The 13,640-nt window shown below is 42.9% G+C and overlaps 1 protein-coding gene across 9 annotated transcripts in view; it reads left to right on the top strand.

The window, feature by feature from the left end:
- Positions 1-13,640, top strand: part of LOC126857443 (transcription factor Sox-2) — a 264,526-nt gene that overhangs the window by 140,577 nt on the left and 110,309 nt on the right. Inside the window, exon 6 of one of the 9 annotated variants that reach the window (XR_007688508.1) lies at positions 559-1,147. The exons of the other annotated variants lie outside the window; for them this stretch is intronic. The gene's annotated coding sequence lies outside the window, so the exon portion shown is untranslated. Of the gene's footprint in view, positions 1-558; positions 1,148-13,640 lie in introns of those variants that run through there. 9 annotated transcript variants of the gene reach the window in all.

Below are 13,640 nucleotides of genomic sequence, written 5' to 3'. Positions count from 1 at the left end.
CAGTTGTCGTTCGAATGTTTTTTTTTTTTTTTTTCGGTCGAGATGGGAAACCGCTAAGAAATCGGTAGGGAAAGAATGGGGGAAAGGGCGAGATACAGCGCCCAAGAAAATCATTTCCCGTGTGAGGCGCCACGTCACGCGAATGTAGTTCAAGAGACTCTTGGGACACATTTTTTTTCCCTCGCGAAATGAGTCGACCTTCTCGAGATCTCTTGTATTCGCCGTTCGGATATGCTTTAAAGTAGAAACGCGGGCCCGTTCAATCGCGATGAACGACCTGAACAGAAATATTTATTCGTAAAACATTGCGGAATGTGAATTCCACGAAATATGTTACAAGAAATCGATACGTAAGAATCATGATTTCAGTTGCGACAATACGTTTCATGATCATTTCATGATGTAATATTTTTTGATTTTTTAATGTAAAAAATATCTTGATATATATATATATTTTTTTTTTAATTTATGTTTTTTCTTGTTGCTTATCTTTCTCGAGAAGATCGAGCAACACGATATTTCTTACCGCGCAATCTAAATCGCGCTTTCTTTATTTAGTCTGTTATGGCCTGATATCACTGCAGCGACAAGACATGAGTGGATCAAGGCGAGGTAGAATAGAAGAATTGAAGGAGAGATTCGCGCGTGACCAGGAGATCGAGGGACGAGGGGCGAGGGGTCAACGGGAGGGTATCAGTCGAGAAGAAAGAGAGAAAAGAAACGAGCCGGGAAGGCTCGTAGAGAAAGACGGCCGACCGGACCATTCAAAGTTCCCAGGAGGCAACAAAGGGCCAGCAACGAGCTGATCAAATTATCCAATTCATTTGGATTGGCGAGCGAGCGGGCGAATAAGTGCTCGCCGTTACCAAGAGGCCCACTTGAGCTCTCTCGAGCATCGTCGTTCGAGCTATGAGCCAAATTTATGCACGCTCCTCGCCACGCTTGGACGGAGAGCCTCGTGAGATATGCTCGACGTTAGGGAAAAAATATATTGTTCATCGACAAGAGAGCGATCATATTGACCGATGTATAATTGTTAAACTAGCGAGAGACGATTTCGCGTAAAGATAATGATTATATAAGATACGTACGAGGATTAGATGGTTCTACAAACAACACTGCAATTGCAACGGAAAATATTAATTTATTCAGATATATTTATGCTCGCGTGTTTTATAATAATGACAACTTAGTTGTCATTATTATTAATATATAAATTAATATTAATAATAATAACAGTTATATACATGCATATAGATTGCGCTGCGAACTTAAAATCGCTCGATATTACGTCGTGAGTAAGGACGGTTAGAGATCGTGGGAGGGTGAATCGCGAGGGATGGAAGCTGCGCCCGATAATGTCACAAAGACGTCTAAATGCACGACGCCGGCACATTTGTTTGCAAAGTCTCGCGGAAGGGTGGAAGAGATGCCGGGAGGATAGGGGGAGGAGGGAGCAGGCAGTGAGCCCCGATTTATCGCCATCTGCCTAACGACGACTTTCGACCGTGATAAAATCATTCTTTTGAGGGAGGGGGAGGGGTGCGCTGTCTCCGTCACGCTATCGATTGTCGCCGGAGAAAAATTGCGTCTCTTAAGAGTTTTCGAGTTTAATCTTGCGAGGAGTGCGTGCGAGCTGTACTTTCTCGAGCAGATTCGCCAAACCAGCCGTTAATATATCTCAAAGATTATATTTATAAAATGAAAGAATGTTAAATTAACATGATATTCGTAGAAATATAATGAATAAAAAGAATTTATTAGGAAGAATATTATATGACGAAAGAATTTTTGAATATTATTATATCATTGATGTTGATGTCAGCCTCGTCAAACGATAGGCGAAACTACCGGTACAGCCTCCAGACTCTTTTTCCGCGTTCATAAATATTTATCAGGATGCCGAGAAACACGATGGATGGATGGATGGATGCCGCGGAGGTGGATTCGTCCGCGTTCCGACATTCTCTCGGAATTTAATGAACCGCACTGATTTTTCACAGGCGCGAATATCGAAGGGGGGAAGCTGTTTGTATTCGCTCCCTCTCTTATCTCAGCGCACTCTCTGCCTGTTCTCGTCTCAGGATCGGCTAAAAGTTTGGCGAGAGGGCTGAAAGAAATTTCTTTTTAAGTTTTAAAACTACTTGATAAACGCGTGAAGTTGTGAAGATGCTTTTATAAGTATATATTTATATTTTTTTATTATACAATTATATATAATTTATTATACTTATTATTGTTATTATTTTTATTTAAATTATTTTTCTTTTACGTTGCTTTATAATTTATTTATTATATTGTTTATTTTAATATTATAAAGAGTATTCATGCGTGAAATGATTATTTTTGGCGAAGCTTGGATCAGTGCTCCATAGATCTTTCACTAAACTCACCCTATAAGCCGATCCCTGCGACTCTCCTTCTCTCGTCGATTCGTCGGTTTTTCGGGATTTTCTGCTTGCGGGCGGGCGGTCTCTCCTTTCCGTTGCTCTCATCGAGCGATAATAATTTTAAAAGGGGGAAGGCAGGGAGGCCCTCGAGGTGTCGACCGGTCGAAGACGAATTATGGCCGCGTGACGTGTACCGTTATTTATGATTGCCGGCTCTTCCCCTCTGATACCCCTATCGCTCCACAGTGCTCTTCTTCCATATACACACAGCGCGTTCGTTCTTCGCAAATTCGACGGGGCACACGATGCCGATGAATTGAACGACTGAAACGGAGTTTACAGAGTAGTAGCAATAATCGCCATTGTGATATGTAATATAATAGAATGCGATAAAAATGATAAATTTTTGGAAATTGTGCATCCCTTTCTCTCTCAATTTATTCTTAGTATTGTACTTCACTTTAAAAACTCTTTACTCGAAGAATTTTAATATTATTTTTAATGACTGAAAAATATAAATGAAAAAACTAATTTTTACATTTTATTATTTTATAATATACGATTAAATATTATATATATATATATATATATATATATATATATATATGTGTGTCTAGACTTATGCAATATTATTATGAAGCAGTATTATCTCCGCATTCTTGACGTACTTTTTAGTCGAGACAATAGCACGGAATCGACGCGATATCGAAACGATTGTCGGCGGACAAATTGGCGAAGGAGTCGGACGACATTAGAAGGCAGGAAAGATACCGGGCGCCGACAATTGGAGCAACGGTGGGTGACTCGATATCGCGACGGCAGGCAGCGGTACGCCACTTCAGGGCGGATCTGGTTGGTCAATCAGCGACGCATTGTACGTAACGAACCTCCGCACTCGCCGGAGTTTAATGCCCGTACGTGGACCTTGGTGCGGACGTGTGTACGCGTGGGTTATTAAATATGATGAGAAGGGAGGGGGGGGGGAAGGCGATGCCGTAGATCTCTCCTCGGCTTCCTGAACGTTCGACATGCTGCTCTGTTGATGCGATTGTCCGTGATGCGGTTGCCGTTGCGATAGAGATTATGTCTTCATGCTTGTCGGTATTGAATGCGAAAAAGTTTAACAAAGTATATAGTTGATGTTGTATACTTTATAGTTGATAAAAGAATATATTTTAGAATTCTTTATGATACACGAGACGCAAGTGATTAATTGAATTTTACGATAGTGCGCGAATAATTTATATATATTAAAAATCCTGCTAAAATAATATTTTTAAAGACTTTTTTTTGCTACTCGAATAAGGCTCGAGCAAAGATGTAATATTTTTACATAAACGCATGTTTATGTAGGTAAAGAGTTAAATTACCGATATATCGGTTCGCAACCCTCGCTGATAATTAATCGGAAATGCGAAGACGGGGATCGGCAATTCGATGTCAGAAGAGGCGGGAGGCCTAGCGCGAGCCAATCGTCTCGTCGCGATAATCGATGTTGCCACACGAGACGTTAAGCGGGCATCGAGCGGGGTGACGGACCTCCGTCGCACCGCGGAAGCGAAGACGGCGACGTCATCCAGCGCGGTGTCGCGCGGCCTGTTTTCCCCCCTTGACGAGGGTGGCGAGGTAGCGACGGCGGCGGTTACGTCGGGGTGAAGGGGGGAAGTTGGGTAACCAACTCGTGAAATTCAATTACCGAGTCCGCGGGGGTGGCTCTTGCTTAGAAACGTGCGAGAGGGTGACCGAAAGAGGGTGGCGTCGTCGACGGGATGGAAAGGATCCCCGGGAGAGGGAAGGGGGAGGGGGAGTCGGTTGAGACGCAAGAGGGAGAATTTGAGTGACAGCCGAGCGGTGGTGGTACCCGGCCTAACTCTCTCGCCTATCTAACGTCGAATCTTTCTCTCTCTCTCTCTCTCTCTCTCTCTCTCTCTCTCTTTCTCCTCTTCCTATCGCCTTTCTCTTTCCCCGTCTCTATCCATCGACTATCGTTCCCTTCCTTTCGGTTCCGAGAGGAACTACTAAGGGGAGATAGCAAAATTGAAATTGTACCTACCGATATACGCGTGGCTCGCTCCGTTTAGCAAACGGCTTTCTGACACAAGAATCTTCTGGAGCGCATCGTGATTCTTAACCCAGAAGCTATCGCATTGCTTCTGTCAAGAAAAAAAAGAATGATCATTCCTATCATCGATACGGAAATTAAATTAAGTTAATTTTTTACTTTAAGTATTTCTATCTCTTCTACACGATTTTATAAAATTAGAAAATTAGAAATTAGAAAATAAAACATTGATCTTTGAAAGGATTAAACGATACGCGATGACTGCGCGTTTCATTTCGGCTTCTTATATCATGCGTGCGAAAGAATGAACCGAATCGCAATACTTTCTTTATCCGAACGGCGAACGCGACGCTCGGCATCGCCGTCGGTTTTCATTCTCGACGATCGTTCTCGGCCGCGGCTCGGTTGCGATGCGCCGGACTGACAGACCGGAGGCTTCGGCGTTCATTAGCCGGCTATTCAGTTCAGTCACGGGCCAGCCGGCGAGGGTGGATTCTGACTCCGGTGGCTGGCTGCTGGAATGCCCGACGCGGTTACTCTATCTCCTCGCGCACATAATTACACGCGCCTTCCCAGACGCGTATCTCCCATCCTTCCCATCGATGCGTCGTGTTTCTTTCTTTCTCTCCCGGAGACGGAAACGAGCGCGCGATCGTTCGTAGGAATTCGAGAATTATAATCTATTTAAAATTGCGTTACTGCAACTTTTCTCGATGATTATATGATATGTTAATATGGATACTATGTAGAAGAAAAACGATCGATAATTTTCGAGGAATTTTCCGAGAATTTGTTGCGAAAAGTTTCGGATCCTTATGCGTGATCCTCCTACGGTGAATTTTGCAAAGTCGGAGGATTCTCGCATGTCAGTTTCGATCGTTTCAATAAAAATATTTCTTCTCCCTCTATATCCAAGTAGATGAGAATTTCTCGGCGATCAGAGAAAGTGAAAAGCGCGAAGGGGAAGAATTATGCGGCGAAAATATTTTTGTGGCCACCTCTAGAAAATGTTTTAGATGTTTTTCATTAAAAGTACAAAAAAAAAATTGTAGAAGATCGAGTTTTTTTTATTAAACAATCGATCGTCATTGTTAATATTCTTCACACTATCATGATTAAATTATTACAACCGTTTCAAGAACGCATGGCTTGAAAGAAAAAAATTTTAAAGATACTGACTTGCAAAACAGTTTTAACAAAACGACCTCTAACATCGCTATGTTTGAATACTAGAATAATAAATTATCCCTGACACGCAAACATCGCTCGTTTTTACGAAATTTTTTTTGTCAGAATTTCTCAAATTTTTCTCTCTCGAGCGTATGTCACGACGCGTCCGATGATCGAATTGCTTGAAAATATTATATAATGTATCGAGAGAGCAGAGGAGACGCCGAGGCGAAATAGCGAAGACGGATGAAGAGGATGAGAAGGCGAGAGAACGAGAGAGAGAGAGAGAGAGAGAGTCGAATGGTAGCTATGCAAGAGGAACGCGAGCAAAAAGTCCCTTTCCACGGGATCTCTAATAGAGGCACGTGACGATGCACTTTCCGCGACCTTTGCGCCCATCTTCCCTTCGGTCCATCGACTTCCACCATCGTCCTCCCGTGGACAGCAAAGAACCCCTTCTTATCCGCCTCGATGATGTCTACCGGCGATGGCGACGAAGAAAAGACGGGACAGCCGGTGAATCGAACAGAGGCCAACTACACACACTACTGGTTCTGATTACTACTTCTTCGTCGATGAATAATTGCTATCGCACCTCACGTCCCTCTCCGAGTGAATTCGCGCGTTTCACGATGTAACTCGTATATCGCGAGAGGCATAATACCTCCGTCGCATCAAAGTTGATAGTATTATAATAGATATCATAATTAAAGCGCGAATAATTTTCTATATTATTTTTATATTCTTTGTATTTCTAAAAAAAAAATATTGCAAATATATTAACGAGACGATTTATACGTGCAAGAATAGATATCGTTTGCAAGTCTGCGGAAAAGCAGTGTGAAAGACAAGTAATATGTTTTTTTTCTTTTTTTTTTTTCAAATATATTCTGTCTGTGCGATGTAGACATGTTTTAATTTCAAGACTTGTAAAATTTTAATTTAGCAATTTTCTGTATAAATTTTGCACTCGAAGTAATTAATGTTACGTAATAGAGTACGAAGATTAATTCACTACAGAGAATAATTACCTTTCGGGGCTGTATTGTACCAAGTGCCACGCGATGTATCCGTGGAGGGTGACGGACGCGGGGAGGATGGTGACACCGCGGGGGTACCTTGAAATTGCCGTGAGAAAGCCGACTAGTTCTCCTTCCGCAGGTAAACCGTAGGTAGGTCGGTACGCGTGCGATTCTTAGAAGACCGGAGGTTTTCCGGGGGAGAGAGAAAGACTCAGGTAGCCGCGCGGGGCGGCCGGCGGGTTTCGTGGGTGTAGGACTCGACCGAGACGCAGCTCCCGGGGTCGTCATCGACGACCCGTTTACGTATCCCGACGGGTCGCCACCGCGCTGGAACGAATTTCTCGCACAAAAGGGCCTTAAGGCCCCGGGACGCCGCCCCTCCCATTCATTCGCCGTCGACTCAATGTAGATCTCTTTCCCATAGGAAAGCCCGAATCGGGGCACATACGAGCGGGAGTGTAAGGGGGTGGGTCGGCACACCAGGTAAGAGGAGACACCCTCGCCCCGAGGGGGATGAGCGGAGGACAGGCAGGAACGCGCAGCATCCGGAACTCTCCGTACTTTACCTTCGCCCTGCTGCACGGGGCCTTTTTCTTTCGCAGGATCGCTCTCGTGCACACTCGTGCCTTTGTGCATTTGCTTATTACGGGCGCGTACGCGCCTTTCTCAAGGCTTAATCCGCCTGACAGATCAGAGATCCCCAGACCTTTCTCTACCTACTTATCGCGCTGGCGCTCATCGATCTAGCATCGCATCGGAGAACGCGGCAGATTTGTCGCAGTTTCGAAGAATTTTTTTTTTTTGTATTTAAAGAAAAAATATAAATCTTATATATTTAATATTAATACGATAATACGAAAGTAAATATTATAAATTGGCGTAATGACGCCTCGTATTATGCCTCGTATAATGGGGCCACGGAAAGTACCTGTTTTGTATACGGGATACTCGAAAACATTTGCTCTTGGATGCAAAGCCATGTATAGTTTAATGAAGTGCGGCACTCTATATTTATTCATCTCGATTCGAGGCCGATACATAAGCGCGGAGGGAGAGAGTGGTTTCGAGAGGGAAACGAAAAAGGGCGAGAGGGAGGAACTCCGATGGACAGATAATGCTGGTACGCGCGCAGAGAGAGGGTCGCGGTAGTGCTAGATCGAAAGGGTTGAATGCCGACGGAACCGTTTAATTTGGCCTTTGTGGACACATCCTGTATTCGTTGCACGATATATCGCTGATACGGGACTACGATCTGATGCGAGCGAGAAACAAGCTGCTTGAGAGAGGATCGTTTCCCTCCAATTATACATCCTTTTTTTGTTGCAAAATAATTTTGTTATGTAAAGAAAAGAAAAGAATATAAAATGTTATTTTCTCTTTAAATAATTAGACAACACGTAACGAATTGATGTACCGCTATTCAGTCTGCGTTTCAGATATCGACGCGTGCTAATCATAATAGGGTGGAGAGAAGCAAGCAGATTATCATAAAGTGCATTCCACGAATCGAGTTCCCTCGATTTCCTCTAATGGCATTTTCGATCGCCGCACGCATACGAATGTGTATCTCCCCCTGCCCCCATCCCCTTCCTCTCCGTTCCCTGCCAAAGTTTATTCTGCCCACGCCATCATTCCCGCCATCAGAGATCTGATTTTCGATTAATGGATTATGAATTCCATGGTGTCTTGTTGTAACGCGATTGATTATGCGTTACCGCGTAAAGTTACATATTTAGACGCAGCGTTCGCTCCATTCTTTTCGTGTCATCCGTGTTTCAGGCCGTGAGACGCGCGAAGAATCGAGACCGAAATTCGTGCGTGACAACACCGGTCGTGAATGCTCGCGGCGGCGGCCTCCACATAAATTATCATACTTAAAACGGCGCGTCCAAAAATATGCAAAGGGACGCCACGATGCGAAGCGAATTCCCGTGTGCCGCTACACAAATTAGGTTTTTCGAAATAACTGATTTCGTCATTGAATGAAATGAGGATCAAAGATCGCGTCGAAAGACCGCGACGTGTATGCACGAGAAATGAGAAACGCGCGTAAACAAGGAGATACTTTGAGCTCCGACGATTTTAAATTTGTTTTCGATTTTTGGGAATAACAACACGGCCGAGTTAGCCGACATATTTTCAATAATTGACCTCGCACCTTAATATCCTCAACTGTTTATTTTGCAAATGTGATAAGACATCCTCTTATATTCGTCAAAATTAGTAACTGAATCATATGAGGATTATTTATTCGTGACTAAAATTTCCATTTCGTGTATCGTTATGAGATGTCAAAAGTTTGTAGGTGCCAAAGCGAGTCGGCTCGTTATTTCCGAATTACCGTCCGTCCCCTCGCTGAATTCTTCAACAATTCGGCCGTCCGATTGACACAATTTTCACTCGGAATTCTTTCCTTGAATAGAGCACCGTGCGTTACCGAAATGCGTGTACCGATCTCCGTCTCACCTGTTGCGTATTGTTGCATTCTCAAGGCAACCCGATTTGCACGGTGAATGCACTTATGGCCGCCTATCGACGGTATGAAAAGCGGGAGGCGCCAAGGGGCATCTACGGCGCCTCTCCCGTGTGCCCCCCCCCCATACCCTGGTCCTGTTTCGGGAAAAGAGGGGCGCGCGAGAGTCCTTTGATCGCGCGCGAGCTCCATTGAATACTCGATAGAGACTGTCTCGTCTCGTGGAAGAATCCGCTATTATTACATTCTCGCTATTGACTTTATAGGAACCGCAGAATTGACTTGGTCCGAGCATTCAGCCCCGTTACGAAAATTAACACGCCGCATTGAATTCGCAAATAGAATCCTAATACTCATATATGTCAGCTCCCTTCTTTTCTCCCGTTTGTTTCGAAAATTCTGCCACGACTAAGCATTCTGCTATGTATGTATCTTACGAATTGCAGAAAAAAATAGCGTTTTTAAAAAACAAAAGAATTGTGAGAGTTAATTTATTGAATGTAATAAAATTAATTCGCATAGTTTGAATTCGAACACACTGTTCGAATTTGATTCGATTTCATTTATCGATACAGTCAAGATGTCAGATCTCGATCGAAAATTGATTCGGCTCGCTTATTCTCTCGCAATCCTCTCTTCTTTAGTCGACGATAAATTTTCACGCGTAGCAATTATCGTACGTCTCACGCTTGGTTTGGCAAATGACGGAAAGGAATCCCTGCGGAACATTCACTCTCGTCGGTCTTCTGCCGCGTCCTTGGTTGAATTGGTTATGGAGAAAGTTTTTCAAGAACGACGCGCCCTACAGTTTCCGAACAGTTTCGAAAGGAAAGAAATTTTTTCTTCCACCATGAAATTCAATCGTAAAAAAAATATTAAGCGCAATTTCTCGAACGCCTCGCAGATTTATTGACAAATTTGTTTGTTTTATCAATACCTCGGTCATTAATTAATAATCGACGTGTACTCTTTAATCTCTTTAATCATCATGTAAATTACGTTACGCAGCAACATATAATTCGATTCTGCATTTAATTATTAATGTCACAAGCTCGATATTATATTCAGAATTTTCCGAGATTACAACGGGAGAGAAAAGGAGCACATGTGTGAAATCTGTACCGCTCGAGCTCAGGTAAGAGCCCATCGAGAATGCCAGGTGTGTACCTGGATCCTGGATCCGCGACCCAGGAAATATATAAATTATCCCCGAGACTTCCAGGAACACACCCCAAGGTGAAAATTTACGAGCAAATTAATCGTAATATCGGCAGCCGGCGATTTTTTCCGACGCAACCGCCAAAAATCTTTTTCCCGCAACCGAAGTATAATAAAATGTCATTTGTGAGCCTTCCCAAAAGGGCGACACAAAAATGCGAGCATTATAGGAGAGGGTAGACTTAACGACGAAGGAAGGAAAAACTCGCGAGGTACATAAAATAGTAATTGGATGCCCGGTCCACGTGCGAAAAGATGTTGGCAGAAGAGTACGCGTTGTTAAGCAGGAGGATCTGCAGGTAAAACGATTGGATATCGCGAGGTGCGAGGTGAATTTGTCGAATGGCGTCACGAAAAGAAGCTATTTTTGTGGGCACAAAATTCGTTGGTGGTCGAGATAATTTCGAGGCGGATGAAAATTTTCATCTTCTCAAAGAAGATAAAAGTCTAATGCATGTGAGTGTTTTAAAATAATCATTTAAGAACAGTATACATAAAAAAAATAATGCAGATATTAAAAAAAAAATTATCAATCACAAATATATAATATAGAAAAAAAAAAAAAAAATACGAAACAGGGGAGAGAGAAATTGGAATTCCCGAGGTACCTTTAATCGCTTGCTCTTTGTTGTGGGATTCTGCGATTCGCTAGGCTAGGCTAACTAAACTCTCGCTCCTGATCGAGGCCCAGGAATTCTCTCATCTAATAGGCTTTCCTTCCTTTAACAAATTCGTCCTTCGAGAAAGTTGTCGGTGAACTTTACTTACATCGATCTCTTTTCTCTCCGCGTCTCCATCGTGTTTCTTTTTCTTCTTCTCGCTGTCATCCCGCAAGTAGATCCTCCAAAGAAATGCGATGATCGCGGATCGATCATTCCCGAGAGCCGTTGAAAAAACAGTCCTACGATAATATATCTGAAAGGATCTCCCATTCCCTGGGATCTATCTCGTGAGAATCGCAGTAATTGGATGCGGTAACATATTTTCACATCATCAAGTTTCTACACCATATATATGTATAAGGATTGTTAAATTTAATATTTATATTAAGAGCTTGCATGTTTTTTCTGGAAAGATATCAGCCGTGTTTTTTCTTGTGATTTAATAAAAAAAAAAAAAAAGAAAAAAACAAGAACAAAAGTCATATGATACTTTGATAATATGTGTGTGATATTTACGCATTTATTAAATGATTGCTAATTTTTTTACACATTCTAAAATTCATAAAAAATATTGCGTTACTTCTATATGCATTATAAAAATATAGAATTACATTATCAATAAATAATATACTTTAACTTCTTGTTGATAGAACGATAGGATAAAATTTTTAAAAATTTTGGATATATTATAATATACTATAAAGAATCAGTATGTTGTACAGCATTCATTCGATTAATGTAGCGTCTCGACTTTAGTAACGCTGCTTAATGTCGCATCGATTTCGACTAGATAAGACTCGTCTTGGTCGCGACGACATCGATCACCATATTCGCGGGACAAAAAACCGGATGAGAGAGTTCGCGTGGGAAAAAGAGAGAGTGCGCATACCCGCGGAGTTAACGAGCCTAATCCTGTCAGCCTCATGAGTCGAGATTAGGAGAGGAGAAAGAGAGAGAGAGAGAGAGAGAGGTCTTGCTTCTCCAGACGAGAGAGTGGCACGAGCGGGACGAGGAAAGGAGCTGCTGTTACCGGCTGCTCTTGTGTGCGTATATATGCGTGTGCGACGTCTACGTCCGACGACGTCCCGCGGTGTCGTCCCGCTTTTCAGAACGCGCAAGGATGGCCCTTGCGCGGTTACGAGAGAGTCCCAAAAAACGCACACCCTGAAACAGCGCACGCTCGCTGCGCGAATAAGAATAAAACGTTTCGCAAACAAAGGCGCCGTTACGATAACGAACCTGTCGACGTGGACCTCGAACTCGTCGGAAACTCGTTTCCGTCACGGGGAGAGGGAGGAGGGAGGGGGAGAGGGAGAAAAATCGTTAACCCGTCGGATCGGGCTAGCACTGCTCTCGCAAGCACACTCGCGTTAATCTTTATTCTTTCTCTCTCTCTCTCTCTTCGTAAATCTCGGCCATGCTGTTATCGTAGTGACGCAGTTCGCCAGCAGTTTTTCAAAAAGAGAGAGAGAAAAACGAGAGATAAGAGTATCCGAACGCAAGTCTTGCAAACCACTTTAAATTGATAAAAATTGATAAAATTTTAATATATTTTATTTACCATATATAAAATATTTTTATTTCTATTTTTTTAGTAAAAATAAATAGACAAAGAGTGTTGCGCTTCCTTTTGAATATACTCCGTCATACTCGCGTATCTCTCTCTTATCGTTGATTTTGAAATCTAAGAACCAGGAAATATTATCCGAAAATCCGGCTTCGATGCGAGAGATTTTCGGTGAAATCCGAGTAGAAGAGGAGGAGGCGCGCGGGTCCGTTTCCTTTATAATTATTTTTTCATTGAGCCACACGGCTGGCGTGCCGAAAGATGTCCCGAGAGATGCTGGACGGCGGGGGATTGTGAATGAGATTCCTAGCTGTTCGCTCGCCATTCATACCAGTCTCGTTTCCAGGACGAGATCGTCGATAACGCAGCCGGTGCATTTATATCCGCGTTACCCACATCTTTTCCTTTCCGACGCGCTTTCGTCATGGCTTTGCGATTTTTTTTTCCGTACAAGCGAGCGAGTTTTCAAATTGACACCGTGAGTAAAGCGTGGTTTAGCATTGCAAAAAGAATGCGTTTCAAATCATTTTCAAGAAACTTCACGATCATCGAGAAATTCAAAAAGCGATCTGTGAGATTAAACTTGTATCGCATATTCAGTGTGTACAACATAATTAACAATCGCAAATAGTAAGTTAGAAAATAAAAAAATGTCAAATGTCATCGAGAGCGAATATAAACGAGTTAATGTATTTTCATTCAGCGGATTTTTCTGTGCATTTATCGGAATCGCAGCTAGTCAGAAAAATCCAGAGCAAATCGTTGTCGATTTGATGCGTTGTCGGTGGTGTAGTTTCTACTTTCTGTAATTTTTTTTTATACGTATCGGCTTTCAATGGTCGCGTTAACGAGTTACTATTGAGTCCGATGACACCCTTCCAGAACTATCCTCCGTACCGTGTCGGCCGATCGAACGTCTCTTTTTTTTTTTTTCCTCCCCCTTTTCTTTTCCGTTGACTCGCCTGTCTTCGCCAGAAGAAAGAGGAACGCGAGATCAGCGAGCATCGGCGCTTTCAGAGAGCGCGAACAGGTACGAGGGAGTAACGTGATACATCGGGACAGAGGGAGATGCCTTC

Source organism: Cataglyphis hispanica, chromosome 21 (genome assembly GCF_021464435.1).
Source record: "Cataglyphis hispanica isolate Lineage 1 chromosome 21, ULB_Chis1_1.0, whole genome shotgun sequence".
Taxonomy (NCBI): domain Eukaryota; kingdom Metazoa; phylum Arthropoda; class Insecta; order Hymenoptera; family Formicidae; genus Cataglyphis; species Cataglyphis hispanica.
This window is presented reverse-complemented; position numbering and strand designations above follow the sequence as displayed.